This window comes from Neophocaena asiaeorientalis, unplaced genomic scaffold (genome assembly GCF_003031525.2).
Source record: "Neophocaena asiaeorientalis asiaeorientalis breed wild unplaced genomic scaffold, Neophocaena_asiaeorientalis_V1.1 scaffold283, whole genome shotgun sequence".
NCBI lineage: Eukaryota > Metazoa > Chordata > Mammalia > Artiodactyla > Phocoenidae > Neophocaena > Neophocaena asiaeorientalis.
In genome coordinates, this window is record NW_020172827.1 from 2,179,049 (window position 1) to 2,200,300 (window position 21,252).

Genomic DNA, 21,252 nt, shown 5'->3' on the forward strand with positions numbered 1-21,252 from the left:
CAAACAAACAAAAAGGACACAGGACACGAGGGCAGCCCTCCTCAGCTGCTCTGAACACTCCACCCTTAGGGCTCACCTCCCCACGGACAGCCTCGGGTTTCTGTCCCCGAAGCCCTCCACCACCAGGGAGAGAAACTCAGCTGGATGGCAGGGGCCACTCAGGGTCTGGACACACGGCCCAGCCGGGGAGGGCCTCCCACACCGCTCTGAGCCCAAATCCAGGCCCTTTTCAACAAGGTAGCTACTGCCAGCAGGAGGCTTTGGAAGGAGTCAAGTGTAATTAAAAGCTGTGAAAGCCGCATTGTCTCAATTGTAAATCCTTCTCCCTAAGAGGCCATGACTGGGCAATTCTCAAAGGCGGGGAGAGGCCAGAGCTGCCTGCAGCCACCATCTCTACTTAGCGAGTCCAACAAGGAACTTTAATGGAAAAATATTTCCATCAAACATGGAGGCCTGGAAAATGCATGGCTTCATTCATTCTGGCTCTGGGGTGGAAACTGGGGGAGAGGAAGAGCAATGAGAGAGGAAGGAGAGAGGAAAGCATGAGACACAAACTGGAAGAAAGGAAAACTCATTACCCAAAATACCAAGCTGCACCCCCATTCAGCTCTTACTCACGAGTTCTCACGGAAGCGTCTGTATTGTGACCAGGTGCCTACCGGGCCAAGTATCTGCTCCTGTGATTAGTGCTGGGGACTGTGGGTTCACCGTCTTGATGTCAATCCCAACTACAGCAACAGCCTGTCAGCATGTGGACGCAGAGGGATGTGCACGGCTGTCATCCTGTCGCTGGGCACAGGGCTATCTCCCTCATGTGGACAAGTGGGTACAAGTGAGCCCAACATACAAGCCCCACAGGCTGGAAAGCAAGCTCTCCATTATACCTCCACGGTGCCCTCACCCCACTGCAAGTCTGTCCCAGCAGCTGGCCAGGAACCCAGCAAAGACAAACAGGTGATTCACCTGGCAGGGCCAGCTCTAGGGCTTGTGCACCCATGCCCATGATGGCCGGCATCCTGCTGGAGGCCCAACTGTGAGAATGAGGCTCTGAAAGTGACTGAGTTTAAGCAATGCAGTCATACTCACAGAGACAATTAGGGCAGACTTCACCTTTCCAGTGTGTTCTAGGTTTCCAATGTGTTTCCAGTGTGTACTAGGTTTCCTGCTGCATAACAAAGGGAAACGCATACTGTATTCCCCAACTCTCTTGGGTCTTCTGTTTTATCTCAAGCCCACGTGGAAAGAATATGGCTTCCGAGGACAATCTCAGCTCATGGTCCAATTGCCAGGAGAGAAGAAATTTATTTCTCTGGGGCAGAAATTTCAAAATCCAAAACGGTGGGCATGACTGTATCAACGTACATCAGGGAAGACCTTACCCCATGGTAAAAGAGAGCCCTGAGCCGATAGCTGGATATGCAAAGACCTGGCTTGATCTCTAAGCAAGACTGGGCTTCTCTGACCCTAAGACAGGTCAGCAACCTGAAGGCCATTCAGTGAAAGGCAACGAGCATGACATGGGTCTGGGAAGATTAATTCATGCACAAAGGAAAGAGAGTGGAATTGAACAGTCCCATTAAACAGGAAAAGAAAACACAACAATGTAGTTGAAGGTAGTAAGTGCCCATATGCCAGAATAACTTCCCCCCAAAAGCCTCACAGTGATGTAGGTGAATAAAGGGTAGCAAAATGGGGAACAAAATGGGAAACGAAATTTTTTGTGGAGTCTAACAGAAAAGGCTATTAGTACTAGGATCTGTCAGACTGGCCTTTCACCCACCCCTCAAAAGAATCATTCCCATGGAAACACCTCTCAAAAAAAGTCATTCCCATGGAAACAAAATAATTTATAGAGTTATAACACACTGAATAATTAAAAATGTTACTGATGGGCAAATGATAACTTATCTTTAAGACTGCTATATTTCTTGTGTATGTACATGGAGTGTATGTGCAGCCCAGCTGGAGATTAGGGCTCCAGTGCTGTCTCTGTCACCGCTCAGCTATATGATTTCCACAGATGCTAAATGAGACGGCGGGACTCGTAATATTAACAGCAGCTAACATGGAGCAATGTCTCTATGCCAGAAATAACTCTAAGTGCCCTTACTGCACTTATTTCATCTTACAAAGTAGGTAGTATTATTCCCATTTTACAAACAAGAGAACTGAAGCATAAAAGGTAGTAAGTAACAAGGTCATATGGTAAGTGGCTGATTCAAGATCAGAAATAAGGTTCCTCTTCAGCAATGACTAAGTAGATCCCATCAAACCAGCTCTCCCACAGATAACTAGGAACTCTAGGCAAAATATAGGAAACAACTATGTGAAGATACCAGATGAAGACCCAAAGCAGGCAGACATTGAAGAGGAATCAGTGCATGGAGGAATTGACTAGAACTGGGTAATTTTCCTGTTTTTACAGCTTTTAGTCACACAGAGTGACTCAGAAACTCAGATGAAAAAGCCGCAGTCTTACTGGCCAACAGGACCAAAGGACAGAATTTAGGGCAACCACAGCAGCTAAAAGCGAGAAAAGAAACCTGGAACTACCCAGAGAGGGGGAGCCCCAAATCTCTAGCTGGTCCCTGAACCCCATGTGTGCTGGGTAGACTCCAAGTTGCCAATTAAGGATCAGAGAACTGAACTGAGATTCCATGTGTGGCCCACCAAAGGGAAGACAGAGTTTACAGTTTGAGTTGATCCAAGTTAACTACCAACTGGAAATTTCTTAAAATAAAATACAAATACTCTTTGAGGGAACATAAGGATTCAGGTTATCTATAATGTATCATGTCCAGGATACAATATAAAATTATTAATATGACCCATACTCAAGAGAAAAGAAAATCAACAGAGATCACCCCCAAAATGATCCAGATTTTAGAATTAGCTCATAGGGATTTTAAAGCATGTATTATAACTATGATCAAGGACATAAAGAAAAATATGCTTAAAGAGAATGAAAAGATAGGAACTAACATCACAGAAATTCAAACTATAAAAAAGAATCAAATGGAGATTTTTAACAGCATTGTCCAATACAACTTTCTGTAATAATAGAAATGTTTTATATCTTTTCTGTCCAAAACCATGTGTCACTACCTACATGTGGCCATTGAGTTCTTACAACGTGACTACTGCAACCGAAGAACTAAATTTTTAAACTGTATTTAATTTTAATGAATTAGATTTAAATAGTCACATGTTGCTAGTGGCTACTGTACTGGGCAGAGCAGCTCTAGAACTAAAAAGTACACTATCTGAAATAAAAATTCACTGGATTGGCCTAACAGCAGATTGGAGATGACGAAGAAAGTGTCAATGAACTTAAATATAGGTAAGTAGAAGTTATCCAATCTGACAAACAGAAAGAAAAAAATGAAAAAGACTAACAACTATAGCAAAAAAGAACAGGGTAAAAGAGTAAATAGATGTATACAGCAGTTCAAAGATTCTTACATGTTATGTGCATTGGTACCATATTAACTCTAAGGACATCGTGAACAGTTATGTATGCATACTGTAATCCTGGGAGCAACCACCAAGAAAAAGTTAATAATAATCTAAGGAGGTATAATTAAAAAGCCACTAAGTAAATAAAAATGAAATTCTAAAAAAAAGAAAGGAAAAATGGAGAACAAAACACAGAGTGCATAAATAGAAAGTAAGTAATAATAATAGCAAAATGGTAGACTGAAATCCAACTATATCAATAATTACATTAAATGCTAGTGGACTAAACAATTCAATCAAAAGAAAGAGATTATCAGAATGGATAAAAAAGCAAGACTCAGCTAAATGCTGTCCACAGGAGTGGTACTTTAAAAACAAAGATTAAAAATCAGGAAATCTTCTTTCCTTAACTATTATACTATCCATGACCTATGAAGTACCTTCCATCTCTAAAATCCAATGATTCCACATGTATAAGTATATATGCATATATACATAAGTTCATATATAATACATATAATTTTTTTTACACTCAGGATACATAAAGTTCAAATCTATACATGCACCCAAACCCAGAAGAAATGATGGAACGGACAATTTTCCAAGTTAACACAGCATCATTGCTGGTTTTGTTTCTCAATCGATGCTCACTGTGTCAGGTAATCAGACGGAATTTTTGCGTTACTGTGTCCAGAAAAATCACTTCACTTATTCTCGGAGAGCAGCTTAAACCTGTCTGCTCAGCAACAGAACTGTCCCAGAACTGCTTGAATTTAAATCTTCACAGAAGAAATTGGCATGGCCTTTCCACACAGCCTGATGATTAGAATAGGCAGCATCTCCAGGGCTTTGCCACACAGACAAAGCAGCTGTGACATGGCAAAGAGCACTGGACTTGCCATTAGAAAGCCTGAGCCTGCTTCCCATCTACACGGCTCAGAACCCATGTAACACTGGGACCATCATTTAGCCTCTTTGAGCCTCAATTTCCTCATCTCAAATGAGACTGTGGTGATGATCACATGATATAGTGTCTGTTTTCACAGACTCTCTAGGCTTTTCTCTCTTTCAGGCTCTCAAAGTCCAGTGTCACTAGTTTTGCATGGTAGATTCCAAGTAAATATTAGAAAGGTTGAGAGAAATCATATGGGATGTTTTAAATACAATACAGATTCAAAGATTTTGGACTCTCTCATAAAAGCTAAAACACACAGCATATGCATAATTAGTGCCATAGATACATTTGAAAATTGGCGTATATGCCCATTCACAAAATTACTATTAGCAAACTGATTAATTACGGTTTATTCTATGGCCTCATTTCAAAAGGATGATCAATAAGTTGGTAAGTCTTGTCATTACAGGTACCTTCTGAAAGAGACTGAGCCTCTGTTAAATATCATACCAGACCTGGAAAGTTCACAGGTTTGTGAAATTCAAATGCATTATTTCCTCCTGACAGCTGTAATCAAGTCCGTAGAACTCAGTTCAACCTTCAGTTGCCAACAAATGATCATAATTGTTGGCAAGGAAGAGTAAACATAAGCCTACTTAACAAATTTGCTAATTATCTTTCAGTTTAGGATTAATGTAACAAATAAATACTGGATGCCTGCAGCTTAAGTTTATCAGTCAGTTCATATGAACCAACAAGGGTAAGTAGATTTTATCTGTTTTAAAGCTCCTGTTCTCAAACCAAGTACTTCTTGCTCTTGATTTTTCCTTCTGAAATCTGATGTGTGTTTTTACTTCACAAGGCAATCCGTCTGCCTTTATGTCTTTTTAAAATATTAGGTATATCCACTGAGAATCTTAGAAAAGTAATGCTGAGGTTTAAGAGTAATGAAAGAAACAAACCACTGGTTTCAGAATAAAACTGCGGCACAATCTACAATTGGCTGGCAGTGCTAAACATTAGTGAGTAAATTAGTATAATTAGCTGCCATCTAGTGAGGATCTTTACTAGATGCTGGATAGACATGCATAATTTTTAATCCCTATAACATAGGTAAAGAGACAGTTTCTGCCTTTTAGCAATAAAGGGGAAGATTTCTCAGAGGTTAATTTGCCAAGTAACAGAGCTGGGATTTGAACCCTTGTCTGTGTGGGGAAGCAGGGGGTCTTTCTGCCGCCCATTCTTAAGATGCTGCAATCTCCGTGTGAGAATCTGCCTAAAACTTTCCTTTTCTTCCAGATTACTAACTCTTAACCATTTGGGGACCACAAGAAGATTCCAGGATCTGATGGAAAACCCCAGAAACAGACACACACAGACACACACACTCTCTCCCTCCCTTTCTCTCTCTCTCTCTCTCTCTCTCTCTCTCTCTCTCTCTCTCTCTCTCTTTCTCTCTCTCCTGGGAAAATAAGGCAAGGGATTCATGAATATTCTGACGCAAAACCTGGGTTTAAAAACCTCTATTCCAAATAGGGTTTCCAAACATCAACACTGCTGGGTTTTTCACTCACCTCCTTTACATTTCCCCCTCCTTTTTGGTTTCTATGTAGGTTTTTAAGGAATAAAATAATGGAGCTAAGAAGTAGATGTGTTATCTTGTCCACACACAAGAAAAGTCTGGCCTCCCCAACTGTTGCCTCTCCCCTGCTCTCCTCACCTCTTGGCCATCTCAGTAAAGGTACTCAGCTCAGGTGGAATATCTTGGAATCATCCTCTTGCCTTCACTTTTGTCCACCATGGGTCTAAGACAGCTTTACTGATGAATCAAATTACTCCAAGCCTTCCACAACGATCACTGGGTACCTATTATGTTCCAGGCATCAGACTAGTAAACAAAACTATGTTCCAGGCTCTCATCAGTGAACAAAATAAATACAGACACACCTCAGGGATATTGCAGGTTCAGTTCCAGACCACCACAGTAAAGCGATTGGCACAACAGAGTGAGTCACACAAATTTTTTGGCTTCCCAGTACATATACAGGTTACGTATACACTATACTGTAGTCTATTAAGTGTGCAAATAGCATTATGTCTAAAAAAATGTGCATACCTTAATTTAAAAATACTTTATTGCTAAAAAACCCTAACCATTGTCTGAGCCTTCAGTGAGTCGTAATCTTTTTGCAATAGTAACATCAGAGATCACTGATTACAGATCACCGTAACAAATCTAAAATCAGCGGAAAAGTTTGAAATATCGCGAGAATTACCAAAATGAGACACAAAGTGAGCAAATGCTGTTGGAAAAATGGCACGAACAGACTTGCTCGATGCAGGGTTGCCACAAACCAATTTGTAAAAAAACACAATCTCTGCGGAGCACAATAAAGCAAAGTGTTTTATTAAATGAGGCAAAACCTGTATCACTGTTCTCATGGGCTTAGAGTCTAATGGGGGGAACAATATATTGGCATAATAAAGAAATATATTACAGTGTAACCTAGAAGGTGATTAGCAGCTGGAAAAAGGAAATATATAGAAGTTACAGGAGAATGAAGAGTGTCAGGGTGGGTTGTAATATTAAATACCTGGATATCTGAGTAAACACATGAAGGAGTCAAACTTGGGGAGATCTGGGGGGAGGCATATTTTATTTGTTTGTTTATTGTCTTTCCTCCCCTCTAGAAGGTAAGCTCCGTAAAGTCAGGAATTCTCTTATTGTTCACTGCTCTACCCCAAGTGCCTATAACAATGCCCACAGCAGGTGTTCAACAAATATTAGCTGAATAAGTAAAGTAAATGAAAGTTAAAATTTACTTTCAGGCTGACCAAAACTGAGGGATGGGCCACAATCCTAAATCTTACCCTGAATATATCAATCTCCTTAATTAAACGGTAAATTCAAAGCAAAGAGAAAAGAAACCGAGTCAAGTTGGGGTCACCTTTTAGAAGGGAAAACTGACCTTACATGAAAAATGATAATAATCTGAATTCCCACTTTTAAAAAGCCAAATAAGAAATGGGCTTTTAAAAAAGCCCCAGGATATCCGATATCAAATAGGGTTTTAAAATTAGAAATGACCCTTGAAATACAGGACTCCTAAATGCTGAATGATCCCTCAGTTAGGCTCTCAGTGAGGTACATGGAGACGTGCCATGTAAGACAGAAGCCACCAACCTGGGAAGTGCCAGCCACTGTACCACACCATCCTCACCCCCAGCTGTACTCCCCATTACAGACCTGCATATGCAGATCACTCACTGTGTACGGATGTCCCTGGATTTTAAGCTTGGTTGTGGCTGATTAGCTCATTTACTTATCCCTTGGTGCTGGTAAGTCTGAAGACATGGGTTGGGTCTCCATGGAAACCAAGAGACATTGACTCAGTTATCTGGCCACAAGTTACAACTCTGACCTTGCCCAGTGATCCCACTTATGTACGTCCTCAGTTACACAAAGGGACAGAATACGGTCTGCGTGTGTTTGTGTTACTACCCCCAAAAAGAGCAACTCAGAGCACATGCTTCATGTTCAAGAAGGCTACAGGTGGCTGTCGAGGACTGACCGACCTCCTAGGCACAATTACAACATCAAACCAAGGCCCTGGATACAAATCTCTCCATTAGCTTCTCCTAAAAACACTATTCAATTCTAAGAATAAGTGCTATCTGGACGAAAGCCACAAACAATTGGAGGGCCACAGACAGGACATATTCTCCCTCCATCTTGTCCCCAGAATTAGCTCAATCTGGTAAAAAGGCAGGAATATGAGCTCCCTGGATTCCATGGCATGTGACTTTATTGATGGTGGGTCTTACCACGTTACAGGTAATACGAGCTTCAGAACCTTCTTTCCTCTCTAATTAACCAGCAACGTCAGGGTAAAGCTGAAATCACCTCATCGTGACAGTTCAACCTCTGCAATACCGTACATACATCGTTAAAATTTTAAAGGAGTTCGTTGGGGAACTCCCTTAATAATTGAGTTGGAGAAAAGGGGCCAGTGATGAAGAGCGTTTACCTGAGCTGATATTCACTAGGTTTGGCTACTAACGGCTTTCCAGCAATCCCACTGTGTCCATGTTGCCATTTAAAAGAGTACATTCCGTTTGGCCCTTGCCCTTTCACTGTCAAGAGGGAAACTGAAAATGAATACGTCACGAAGTATTGCAGTTTGTATTACAGTCTCCACCCAATTCTCCCTTCCAGCACTACTGAGCTCGGTCTAAATGGAGCTCTTACAGCCAGGTGACAAGCAGAAAAATTCATCCCATGAATCGGCTGGGTGTCTATGATATCAGATAACACATCACTGAATGATATATTTTCCACTGAATTTACTGGCTACAGAGGCAGAGCCACTGGAAAATACTCAGCTTCCTTGATAGCACCAATTTTAGTTTAATTTCCTTCTAAGTTAGGCGGCCGGGCCCCTTATGACCCTGTCACCTTTCCTCTCCTAGGGTCACACAGATACGACAGCCCTAGACCTAAGGAAGGATTCCCACCCAACCATACACCGCTCTCCCGCTCCTTGTCAAAAACATTCCCATTCCCCCACTGTACACATCAGGCTCCAGACCTCAGAGAGCTCGAGGTAAAGGCGCTGAGGCTAATGGGAGAATCTCAAGGAGGTTAAATGATTTGCCCGGGCCCACCCAGATAAAGCAGAGGCAAAGGAATTACTGAAGCTCAAGGATTCTGAAAACCCACGGTTCTCCACTATAGGTCACTCTAGCCTCCAGTCTGGGAAAGTAAATATACGAACCAACCATATGAATAAGACTGTAAAACAGAGCGATAGTGGGTTAAGAGACCAAGCCACTGTGGTCTGGTCAATAAGGAGGATGGTGTCCCCATCCCGGACTCCCCTCTCTTGAATGTTCTCCTGAGAATCACGGGAAGCAAAAGCCTATCAATGGACAGGTGTATGGATGGTCTAGTTGCCAAGCACAACTGACTAGTTCCTGGCCTGGGGAGATGTGAACACGTGTCCTGGGGAATCAGCCGCATACTGTATACCTTGGACTATGCTGTAACCAAACAGAGATCTTCACGAACGAGGAGCAGAAACAGGAAGATGATAAGTAAGTTTTACACCAAGACAACTGGATCTGAAGAAGGACTCAAGCTTGCAGCCCCACTCTGCTGTCACCCCCCCGCCCATGAACCAGAGTGACCTCGAGAAAGAAGCTACGTGGGAAGCTGCAGTAGCCACCTTACAAGAGATCCTGAGGAGAGTTGGGAAATGGACCCACCTTCTGCTGGCCTCTGTTCAGTGATGATCAGCTCTGGCTAATCCACAGAGAAATGCACAAAAGAACAAAGGGAATGAATGGTTAGGAAAGACCAAAGCAGGAGTTCAACATGTACCCTAGATGTATCCCTGACCCTCCCCAAGCCTTTCCTCTATGAACTGGAGGCCCCTCTCTCTCCCAGATCCTCAGCCACTTTCCTTTCCTGGCAAAACTCACCTTAGCCATCATATAGCCTCAAAACCACCCCATCCTAAAACATCTTCCCTTTATTCTACCTCTACCCCAGGTACTGTTTTCCCTCCCATCTTTCTTCCACTACCCATCTTCTCAAAAAAGTTGGCCATATCACTCCATTTCTTCTTTCTTTTATTGTAAAACCCATTAAAATGCTGTCCTGATCCCTCCAAGCTTCTGACAAAGCTATTCTTGATAAGGTTACCACTGACTAACTGCCAATTCCAAGAGCAAATAGGTGGCCCTACATTTTAAAATTCCCCACCTCTGCCCTGTCCTCCAGAAGCCCACTCACCCTGGCATTTTCTCCTGCATCCGTGCCATTTCATCACAGCTTCTCCCAGGGCTCCCCAAAGCTACACCCTTGAGCCTCTTCTCACTCTGTGTAGGATCCCCTTGGGCACTCCTCATATTTATATGATAACATATCCTAAAGCTTCTTGTCCAGGATAGTTTCTAGATCTTCTTTTACAACTGCCTCCTGGACATCTCCACCTGAATGGTTCACATTCCCATTCACGCTCCAAGAGCCAATTAACATATCACCTCTTCCATGAAGCCTTTTCAACAACCCCAAGCAAGTCATTCATTGATGCATTTATCCATTCAGCCAACATGTCTAATGCCTATTATCTGTTGAGAACCATGCAAGATGCTGAAGATACAGGAGTTAAAAAACAAAGCGAGGGGGCTTCCCTGGTGGCGCAGTGGTTGAGAGTCCGCCTGCCGATGCAGGGGACACGGGTTCGTGCCCCGGTCCGGGAAGATCCCACATGCCGTGGAGCGGCTGGGCCCGTGAGCCATGGCCGCTGAGCCTGCGCATCCGGAGCCTGTGCTCCGCAGTGGGAGAGGCCACAACAGTGAGAGGCCCGCGTACCGCAACAACAAAAAAAAAACAGAAAGAGGAAGGTCCCTGTCCTCACTGAGCTTATGATCTTGTGACACAGACAGATAGCAAACCAACAAATAAATATGTACTTCAAATTATGATAAGCACTGTAAAGATAATGAATAGCACATAGCAATAGGGAACCAAGGGATTTAGACAAGCTGGTACTCAGTCCCAGTGGCCATGCCTCTCTTAAAACAAGTTTACTCTTCTTTCAAGCCTCTGTTTAATTTATGTCACTAAGCAATCTCTGCTAGACTGTTAATACATCAGTGCTTTGTTTTATTCATTTTTACATATCTGTCACATACAGGAATTTAATAAGTCTGATGATTAAAGGAATGCATGAGTAATTTAATTAATGAACCAACTGTTTATAAGATTCCATTTAGTTCTAAATTTGAGAAATGCACATACAACTAGGTAAAGAGCATTCCAATTGCTGGTGTATTACCTGAAATCTCTAGTTTCATTAAACGTCAGTTTACAGAGATTAAATTCAAATGTACATTTCATCTCTCTAAAATTGACTGGACCTACCTTTAAGGGAACCAAGTGTCGGCAGTGGTGAGAGAAATAATACAATACAGGAATACTTAATTTCCTCAAAACCCAAGATTCCATTATCCCTTTTTCGATACAGCCAGGCCAAGTAATAAACAAGAGGGAGCGAATAGTTTGGGAAATCAGCCTCACACGGGGGCACAGTGGGATCTTTCCTAGCTGAGGCTGAGGCTTGTTTGAAAATACAGCACAGTTCAGAAGAAAACTTGGAAAGGGGTTATCTGAGGAATGGATGGACAGCTGCTGGCTAGTCCCAATGGAAGTATGCCTAGAAGGCTCCAGATCTGATAGTTAACAGTTCTGCTGCCAAATGTGCAGACAGGCTCCCAGAACAAAAGTCACCAATAGCAAACTCTGGGAGCTGGAGAGGAGGTAAACGGATGCTTGTCTCCCTTTGTGTCATTCTTCTGGTGTGGAAGAACAGCGATGCTGGCAGACAGTGGAGACCAATGCAGATGGGATGGGATAGGAGGGATGGGTAGGACAGCTTTGCGCTTGCGGAGGAGTTTGATAAACAGGAGTGATGAGTGTACGCTAGCAGCTTTCGCGCACACACACACACACACACACACACACTCACTCACTCAGGCATTCCCCAAATCCAGAAAACTTCCTTTAAAACCACAGAATATATAAACAGCTGACCGTCGGAAGGCTGCCGGAAAGCTCAAGTATCTAGCAGGTGGGGACTTGTTTTCCAAGAGCTAGTTGAATAGGACAGACTGAGAATTGTGATCTCACTGGGGTGTGAACACCAGAATTCAAGGAGCAGATGGTGTGATTTAGTGGAAAGGCCATTGGACCAGGAGTCAGAGGCTTCGGATAGCATCCCAGCTTCTCTCTCAGCTACAAAATGCAAGGGGAAAAAAAAAAAAGAAAAAAGAAAACCTCTCCTTATCTAACTTTTTAAATTGTTGTAATGTCCAATAAAGATAATATCTGTGAAGGTTCTCTGAAGATTCAAAAAGATACATTTTTTTTCAACACATCCTTTGATGGCATTTTCTATGAGTCAATCGTTGATCTGCATGCTTTAAAAATACTAAGCCAAAATGATCCTATGAGGTTGGTTAGTACAATTTTTTTATTCTAGTTTTATTGAGATATAATTAACATATAGCACTGCATAAGTTTAAGGTGTACAACATAATGACTTGACTTACATACATCATGAAACGATTGCCACAGTAAGTTTAATGAATATCCATCATTTCATATAGATACAAACTTTTTATAAATAGGAAAAAAATATTTTTCCTTGTGACGAGGATTCTTAGGATTTACTCTCTTAATAATGTTCACATATGACATACAGCACTGTTAATTATATTTATCATATTGTGTATTACACCCCTAGTACTTATGTATGTTATAACTGGAAGTTTCTGAGGTTGATACTATTCTTATCCCCATTTTAGAGAGAGGAAACAGGCACAGAGAAAGCATGACCTTCACCCAAGGTAACACAGCTAGTGAGCAGCAGAGCAAGGATTTGGTCCCAGACACTCTGGCTCCAGAGTTTATGCTCTTAACCACTAGACTGTGTTATTGTACACAGCTTCTAAGAATATGTATTCTTTTACTCATATTAAAAAACCAACAATAATAATACCCAAGCCTGTATAGTTCTCCACATTTTACCAAAAGGCTTTTCAAGTTCATTACCTTATTTAATCCTCACAATAACCCTATGAGGCTGTTATTATTCTATTCCTTTGTATAGATGAGGAAATTGTGGCTTGGATATCTCTTGACAGTAGGACATGTGTTTCATATTATTTTCCCAGTAATGCAGAGAGCTGTGGAGTGCCCAAACCATTCATATCCACCTGTCCAACCCCTTCCATCTCTGGACGTGGACTTTTAAAATAGAAGAACCCAACCAATAACAGAACACAAAGAAAATAATTTGACTGAACACCCTTCCAGTTAAAAAGTATCTTTGGAAGAATATCACAGTCCATCCCAATGTGAATTATTTCATAACATCCTCTCCATTTTGACAGCTAGCGGAGAGCAGGCTCTAGCCTGCACACAGCATAATTTGAAAGTTAAAAGGTCATAAGATAGGTTCTGAGCATAAGACACGCAAGAAGGCAAGGCTGAGCTGAGATTCTGAAAATGGGGCTGGAAAACCCATGCTGTGGTTGAACTCGGGGCTTCCAGGTGCATAGAGCCCCAGGGGGAAAGATAGTTGCAGAAACCAAGCAACACTCCCGCCAAAGACACGCAGGGAAGGGTCTCCTGGGATGTTCTTCCCCTTTGGATTTCCAGTGTCTACTTCATGGTGCCGCCCATGAGGCACTAGCATGGCATGGCTTATGTCTCTGAAGAGCTGAGCCCTTATCCCTGTGAAGACGGTATCCATCACTGCGCGTGGTACTGGGGAATACGTGCACAACAGGAATCCCTGCTACAGAGTGAGGAGGGGGAGGGGGAGCAAGCAGCAGGGGAGGAAACTCTCGATGGTTATGTTAAAAAGGATTTGTTCCACTGTCAAAACCAGAAAGCTCTCCCCAAGAGCCAGCTTTAAGGAAGGAAGCCTGAAATGACAGAGACCGGGGTGGGACGTATTAAGGAGGCCCTTTGGAAAAGAGGCTGCAATAAAAGAGAGAGCATCAGGCAAAAGGCAGGTGTAGCTGTAAAAATCCACCTCTGGACGATGATGACCAGCAATGCATGGCAGCTGAACAGAAACTGGGCTCTAGTGTTTCTGTTGGGTCCTAGCTAAAAGGGATCCCAAAGCCATGCTGACTCTCTAGGGCAAGGACAATCCTTTAAATCTCGCCCATCACTGGGTCTCCACGGCGACTGGGAGAGGGCTCAATGACTACCAAACTCCTGAAAACTGTATGAGCCACACTTTGTCCACTCACCTGCCCATTCCCTTTTCCGGGCCCCACCCTGTCCCCAGTGACATCAACCCCTTCTCTACCCTGGAGCTGGGGGCCCCAGGCCAAGCCGGCATCAGCTTCCACTCAGGTTTAGGCTGTTGAGTACTCAAACAAAGACATATTTGGACCCTCCTACAGAGAGAGAGGGGACTGTTTATGGGCCCAGAGGGAGCTGGCCCTAATCTGCTGCACACCAAATGATGACAACATGTTAAGAATGAAAATATGGTTTGGGGGGAGAGTCCCCAGGAGCCCAACATTTTGGTATTTAAAGGAACTTTAATGAGCTTAAGAGGCTAATCTGGAGTTCAGGAGGGGGTGTTTTGTTTTGTTTTGTTTTGAAAAATCCTTTTAAAAGTTCCTGAGGCTTGACAGGGAGCAGGCAAGAGAATTGTGAGTCGAGGAGTGGCTACCGTGTAACTGAAGGGGCCACATGGAACTAGGAGAGGAGGCTGCTCCAGAGATCCCTTCTCACTGCAGCAGCAGACCCTGGTGCTCAAGAGATAAAGGATGGGTCTTTCCAGGTTGGAGAAGTGTGACACCCAAAGAAGCAGCAAAAAAAAGTTGAGAGTGAGTACACGCTATCAGAGCGCTAGCCAGGCTTCTCACCAAACGACTCCTCGTCCTGGTTTACTGGTGACAACATCAGACTCAGGCACTTCTCCGACCCACTGAAAAACATAACCCAGCATCCATGAAGGTGCCAGGCACACTCAGAAATATGTCCAGGGGCCCCAGTTGGTCACCCAAAGAGTGTGGTCATGGGATCATGCAAACCTGAGTGTTTTAATGCCCCTCACCGGGTATTGTAGCTGAGCTCTGCTCCACAACTGGGTGGACCATTATGCTGTGTCTCTAAAAGATGAATCTGTCTCCTCCAAGTGAGAAAAATTAAAAGAGGACCAACAGTCCATAAACTTGGCATGGGGGAGACATGAGGCAGTTGATGAGCTGGTGTTAAGTAATATCACGTGCTTGCAAGAGTCAAGTTAGTAGAATTCTACAGGACATAGGGGAGTGAGGGGGAGGCAGAATGGGATGGGGCTAGATGTGAAGTCAGATATGGCATGTGGCCCATTCCTAGCACTGCTGGATGTCAAAGATCTTTTTTTAATATGAAGAGTTTAACTGGCCCATGAGACAAGGCAGTCCGATCCACAGTGGCCAGATACCTACCAGGGTTTGTCCATTATAGGGTAATGATGATAAAATACAAATCCATCAGGGTAGAAAGCCACTGGAGGCCTAGAGAGTCTGAAAAGCCAGACATATTTACTGTTATCCAAAAATAGGATCCCCCAACTGGAATCTTGAAAGGCTAGAAGAGACCAAACTCTTTCATGTGACTTCAGCTAAGGACTAAGAGAAGCACGGTCCATTTTGTATTTTTAGTTGTTATGACATTATAGTGCAATAATGGGGGATCTGGCAAGGGTTCCATTAAATTCTAGCGAACCCGAGCACGGCAGCCAGGTGACAAGCTCTACAGATGATCTGGTTGCCTTGGTTCGCGACTGAAAAGTACAGCACGGAAGTAGGTTTTAAAAATCCTCTTTTAACTGCCCAGATGGGGCTGTTTGCAATGGGACCCAGTCTACCAGAAATTGGTAGGAAACCAGTGTTGGGCCACAGTTTTATTCCTCTGATAATGTCTTCACTAATACTTCACTGTTTCTGCTGCATTCCAATTGCATCTGCTGTCTAATGCCAAAAGAAACTTAATCCCTATCCTAAGTCTCATTTTATTTATTTTCAGTAGTGTGAAAACAAACATGCAGCAAGATTATAGTGTTTACACCTCCTTTTTAGCTGATATAGCTCTAATCCTCCTGCTAATTAATGCCAGGGCCACAGCAATTTTATTAATTTCATCTTGGTTAAAAATATAGAGACAGATAATTGTGCTTGACTAAAATAACAATTTGACATTTGGAAGGTGTTTGCTTCATTTCAGCAAGACAGTTGGCTGGGTTTCATTTAATATACGACAAAGAGACACAAAGCTGCGGCTGACGTTGGTCAATGATAATATAACTAATTCTAATTGTCATAAATTGACTAAACTGTCCCACATCGCACTAGTCAAGGAGACGAAGGAGAAAATGTAAATCGCGAGGCGTACCAAGTTTTTCTGTGGGTTCCAGAAAACAGGCACAAAGGAGAAAAGGGCCTCTTTTCTCCAGAACCTTTTCTACATTTTGTTCCTAAAATTACCAGCTTCCCCAAACTGAATCTGAAAAGGCTGCTGGCAACGCTGATCTACACATTGCTAAGAAACTTTCAGAAAAACATACAGGGCATTCATTCCTAGGGGGAAGCCTCAGGCATGCTGGAAACTGGACAGGGTTCTCCCACATAGGACCCTTTCTGCTTCTGTGCAGGGTGGGGTGAGGGGTGGCACTGCCCACCCCATACAGCCCCCAATCCTCCATACCCCACCCTGCAAGTGGCTTACCAAGAACTCCCATCTGAAGATATGGGCATTTAAATTTCCAAGTTAGAAAGGTATAAAAAAAAAAATTGCAAAGCATTAAAGTAAAGCTAAGATTTCATAGTTAAGGCGGAAATTACTTTTAAACCTTTCTATAGTGGATGTGATTGCACTTTTCCCCCCATAGTTCATTTCCCAGTATTGTACAACTATATTTAACAATCAAATTAACGTGATTCAATATGGGTTGAATCTTCGATCTTGATATAAAGCAACAATGACATTTTGTATATCAATTTAAGAAGCTTTAATAAATTCCCGGCAATATAATGAGTATTTTAAACCCTTGTCTATTTTCTCACTTCTGAACAGTAGGACCCAAATAATTTCTTTGACCATAAAAATTAATTAGCTGATAATTTAATGAATGGAATTGTTCTCATTAGAGAAACAGTACCTACTCGTTAATTCCAAAAAAACCTTCCCAGAATTAAAACACAATAATAAAGAGGGCTCTCAAAAATCAGTAACAGTATTTTAGGTCACACAAAAGTTATAAATAAGAAAAATGAAACCAAAAAGCAAGACAAACAATGAACTATCAGAAAAGCTCTTGTCACTGAAATCTGAACAGCAAAAGCAACTCCTTAGCCAGGTGGATGACAAAATCCCAGAACTCTACAAAATGTAAAACTGGATTGGATAAATAACTTTTTTAATGTGCTCCATTTACGTTAAGGATCAAAAGAATCCCACAAGTCTACTCTGAAAGGCAATGTTCATATCTAATCCCCAGAATACTATTAATATCTACTCCTGCTCTCTAATTTTATTTCAACATTTTAAGTCTGAGATTCAGAAAGTCCTACCTACGGACCAATACATATAAAAAGAGAAAACACACCTCTGAACAAGGAGTGTTTCCAATCACCCTCTAAATAAAAAAAGAGATAAGTTAGCCTGCACAAACACAGCCACAGCCCATGGACGGTGCTTATCCCAAGCTAAGCCCCCCTGCAATTTAATGCAGACATCAATTTATTACCTAGCTGTGTTTGATTTTTATATTCCTAACTTTTATTATGCCAGGAGTGAGGCCAACAAAAGATAGAGTAAAAATCTAACAACTGCCTCTGTAATTTCATCTGTGGGCTTCTTTTATGAGGAACTGATGCCCAATTTTGATCTCCAAGTAATGTCACAGTAATAAAACCAAACTAACCCTCCTCCCTACACATACAGCCTACACTACCTTGATAAAATGCAGTATTAGTTCATTACTGATCCTAAAAGAAATCATTACCTCAGCCATTCTCTCCTCGGGGCTGCCAATCACCAGGTCGAAAGAAAAAGACAGAGAAAGCTCTAAGTGAGGGATATGTACTTTGCTTCACTGGAGTCCCTTCCTTCAGAAAAACTGGTCTGCTCTAAAAGAAAGGGGAGAAAAACACGGACTGGCCCTCTGAGAGACGGTTTCCCAAGGCCTGCCCTTTGCTGACATGTGGGGAGTTATGATGTTATAAGAGCAGCCCTGATGACAGCAGTACTATCCCACACTGCTCCTAGGATGTCCAGAACAATCTAAGGGGTAATGATAAACTTCATATGTGAGGCGAGAGGGCCCCGCCTGACACACAGAGCCGCCAGGCACATGAAAGTAACAATATAAACTTGATTTAAATGTGGGATCCCTTCCAGAAGGCTTAATTATCTATTGTATTACCACATTCCTGTTATTCAGCAGCCTCTTCTTTCTCCAACGTAAGTCCAACTGCAGTATTTGTTTGGAACAAATTCAGGGAAAACTCCAAACTAACCAGATCCTAGAGGACTCAGTTAAATAGGGAACAAGAGTTATGTAAGTAGAAGCTCCCCAGGCTGGAAAATACTTTGGCTGTCTGCTAACTTTCGGGAACACCGAAGACAGCTGAGTCCAACGTCTGAATACCCACACCTACAGCATCCTGATGTTTTACGTGACATGATGCCCCTTCATCAATTCTGTGCATGTACCATCCCACCGAACTACTTATTTTTCTTTGACGGCACGTCACGAACAATAAAGGTCACCTCCAGTTCTTAATTTCTGGACATTCATAAATCAGTTTTCCGCACTCCAGCCTTAAATGCTTATTTGTTTTGGATGCTGAGGAGATAAACTATTCCTAAGAGTGTCACAGTGTATGAGACAAATATTTAACAAAATACCCTGAAGTCTTCAAACGAATGGCTGTACGCCTAAGATGCCACTGTCAATTCAATTCTTTAAAATTAGACAAATATGGTGTTTGACATCAAGAAGGTGCAACGACTAGTTGACAGAGTAGAATTTTCACTTTTTAACTGGCTGCCTGACACCACGAATAGGCAGCTAATAAATTCAAATGCAACAGTGCTCAATGGCCAGAAATGCACATACAAATGGCTAACATAAATAGGATAAGCCCACTCGGTTAATGTTATGTTTATGAACTTCACTGAAGACTGTGCATTAGCTATATGTTCTTTTATTTTGATGTGTAAAAACAGCATTTGAACTCCGTGAATTTTGGAGACAAGGGCACTGCCTGAATATTCATTTTCGATGAACTGTTCCATCATTTACCACCACCATTGTCCGATCACTTTAACTTCCATCTTAATTTCCTTTCCACTTGCCTTGGCTGGGCCTCAAATTTTTAAAAAGATCCAAAGAAAGAAAGCAAAAATTATTTTTACAAATGTATTTGTTAAAGAGGAAATGTGCTCTCTGTGACTGTTTCATGACTACTATCTAAAATTGAATTGCATCCTCCTGGAGGATAAATTTCTGGTCATTCCAGACAGTTTCTATTCAATACTTAGTCCTGCAGTCTCAGTAGAGGTTTTCAAGAAATATTCAATAGTTAGGATAATATAGATGGAAAAAGTGCTAGGCTATAATATAAGCCTCCTGAAGGCAGGCTCCAAGACTTTTTCTCAGTATCCTCCTATCCCCTAGCCTAGTGCCTTGCCTGTAGAAGCTCCAAGAGCTTGTTGAATAAAGGAATTTGTCTTGAGCCTAATTTTAAAACAAACAAACAAACAAACCACGCTCTCTTCTCTTATAGCAACTACCACGCAGATGAATGCCATTAAGATTATTAAATATATTACAGCCCTGCTTGGTTAAAGAAGAACGGGATTGGGATGGGGGACAGAGGAGAGAAAAACGGAATAAAATTAATCAGAAAAAAACAGTGGAGGCTCTGGGCACAGACAAGTGCTGACAGTGAACTAAAGAGACAAGCAACTCCATTTTGGCCATCTGTGTTTCCAAAATATATGTTAAAATCAAAATTAAAAACCCTCACTGTAGCATCAACACCTCTCCAAACAATGTAGCTCACACTACTCTGTAAAATCTGCTTGGTTCTGGCCAACAGCTGGCAAGTTGATCCCTGCAATTTTCCCTTTGCAGAAATAGCTTTGTGCGGGGAGAACTGACCCTAGTGGGCTAATAAGCCCAAACCGCTCCAAACCTGGGAGGCTGAAATGGAGGGGACATTGTTGTGTTAAGTACTTTACAACAACTGTTTCTTCTCCTCTTGACACAGCCTGACTTCCTTAAAGAAGATTTGACTGGCCAGACAGCTGTGTTGACCCTTAAGCCTTCTTTGATTCGTGATTTTTTTTTTTTCACAAACAATAGAAATTCACCACCCAAATCCTTTCCTAAGCTCCCATACTTTTGAATTTGCCAGTGTTGTGCCTGAAGGATGTGGACATTTCAGTCATCTATAAGCACAAAGATAAAGATTGGGACTACACAATCCCAAAACCTTCAGACGAAAAGCAACAGGGGAAAAAAAGAAAAAAGAAAGAAAAAAAGAGCAATCAACCAGAAGCTTTATCCAAAGGTGGTACTTGAAGTTGTGTGCACAAAATCTGCTTAATTACCTAAAAACGGCACTTTTCGCTCAGACACTAGAGCACTGAACAATCAAGAACCGATACGACCACATCTTCTTTTTTAAAAAATTGAAACCGTAATCACCACTTTGGGTAATGGTGATGCATTTTCACTTCTTTGTATATTTCTGTATTGCCCAACGCATCCAAAATCAAACACCTATTTTTTTGTGTGCTGAAAAGTGTAAAATGATCTTTTCAAAACAAAACAAAATGCCCAGTACTCTATCCACATGGGGGTAAAATTCAAGCTTGCTATAGCAAAGGAGTTTGAGCAGTAGAAAGAATTTTTGTGTGTGTGGTCACTGGATCTGATTGCTTTGTCAGTCTGTAGTAAACCTCAGAGCCCAGGCAAATCAGACAAGAAGATATTTCTGTTCTCTCCCAGAGCTTTCTGTTATATTGAGACTTCTCCTGGACACCTCCTTTCATGGTGTGTTTTTAATAACATGATAGGAACTGCTTTTCAGGAACACTAACCCTCCCTTGATTATCCTCATATAGTGCTGTCCCTTTCATTCACCAGTGACAAATGCAGAATTCTCCTGCCCATGCCCCGAGGGCACTCCGTCACTTATCCAGTCCTCGGGTACAAAAACAGAGGCCTCCGTTTCAGCCACTTTTCTTTGCTTCAATACCCCGCACAGCTCAGTGAAGTCAGTGTCCCCGTTGCTGAACTATTTTGACCAGGAAA

At 42.1% G+C, this 21,252-nt stretch overlaps 1 protein-coding gene across 1 annotated transcript in view; it reads right to left on the reverse strand.

Annotated features, from left to right (window-relative positions):
• LMX1A (LIM homeobox transcription factor 1 alpha) overlaps positions 1-21,252 on the reverse strand; it is a 143,782-nt gene that overhangs the window by 119,077 nt on the left and 3,453 nt on the right. The gene's annotated exons all lie outside the window — the stretch shown is intronic.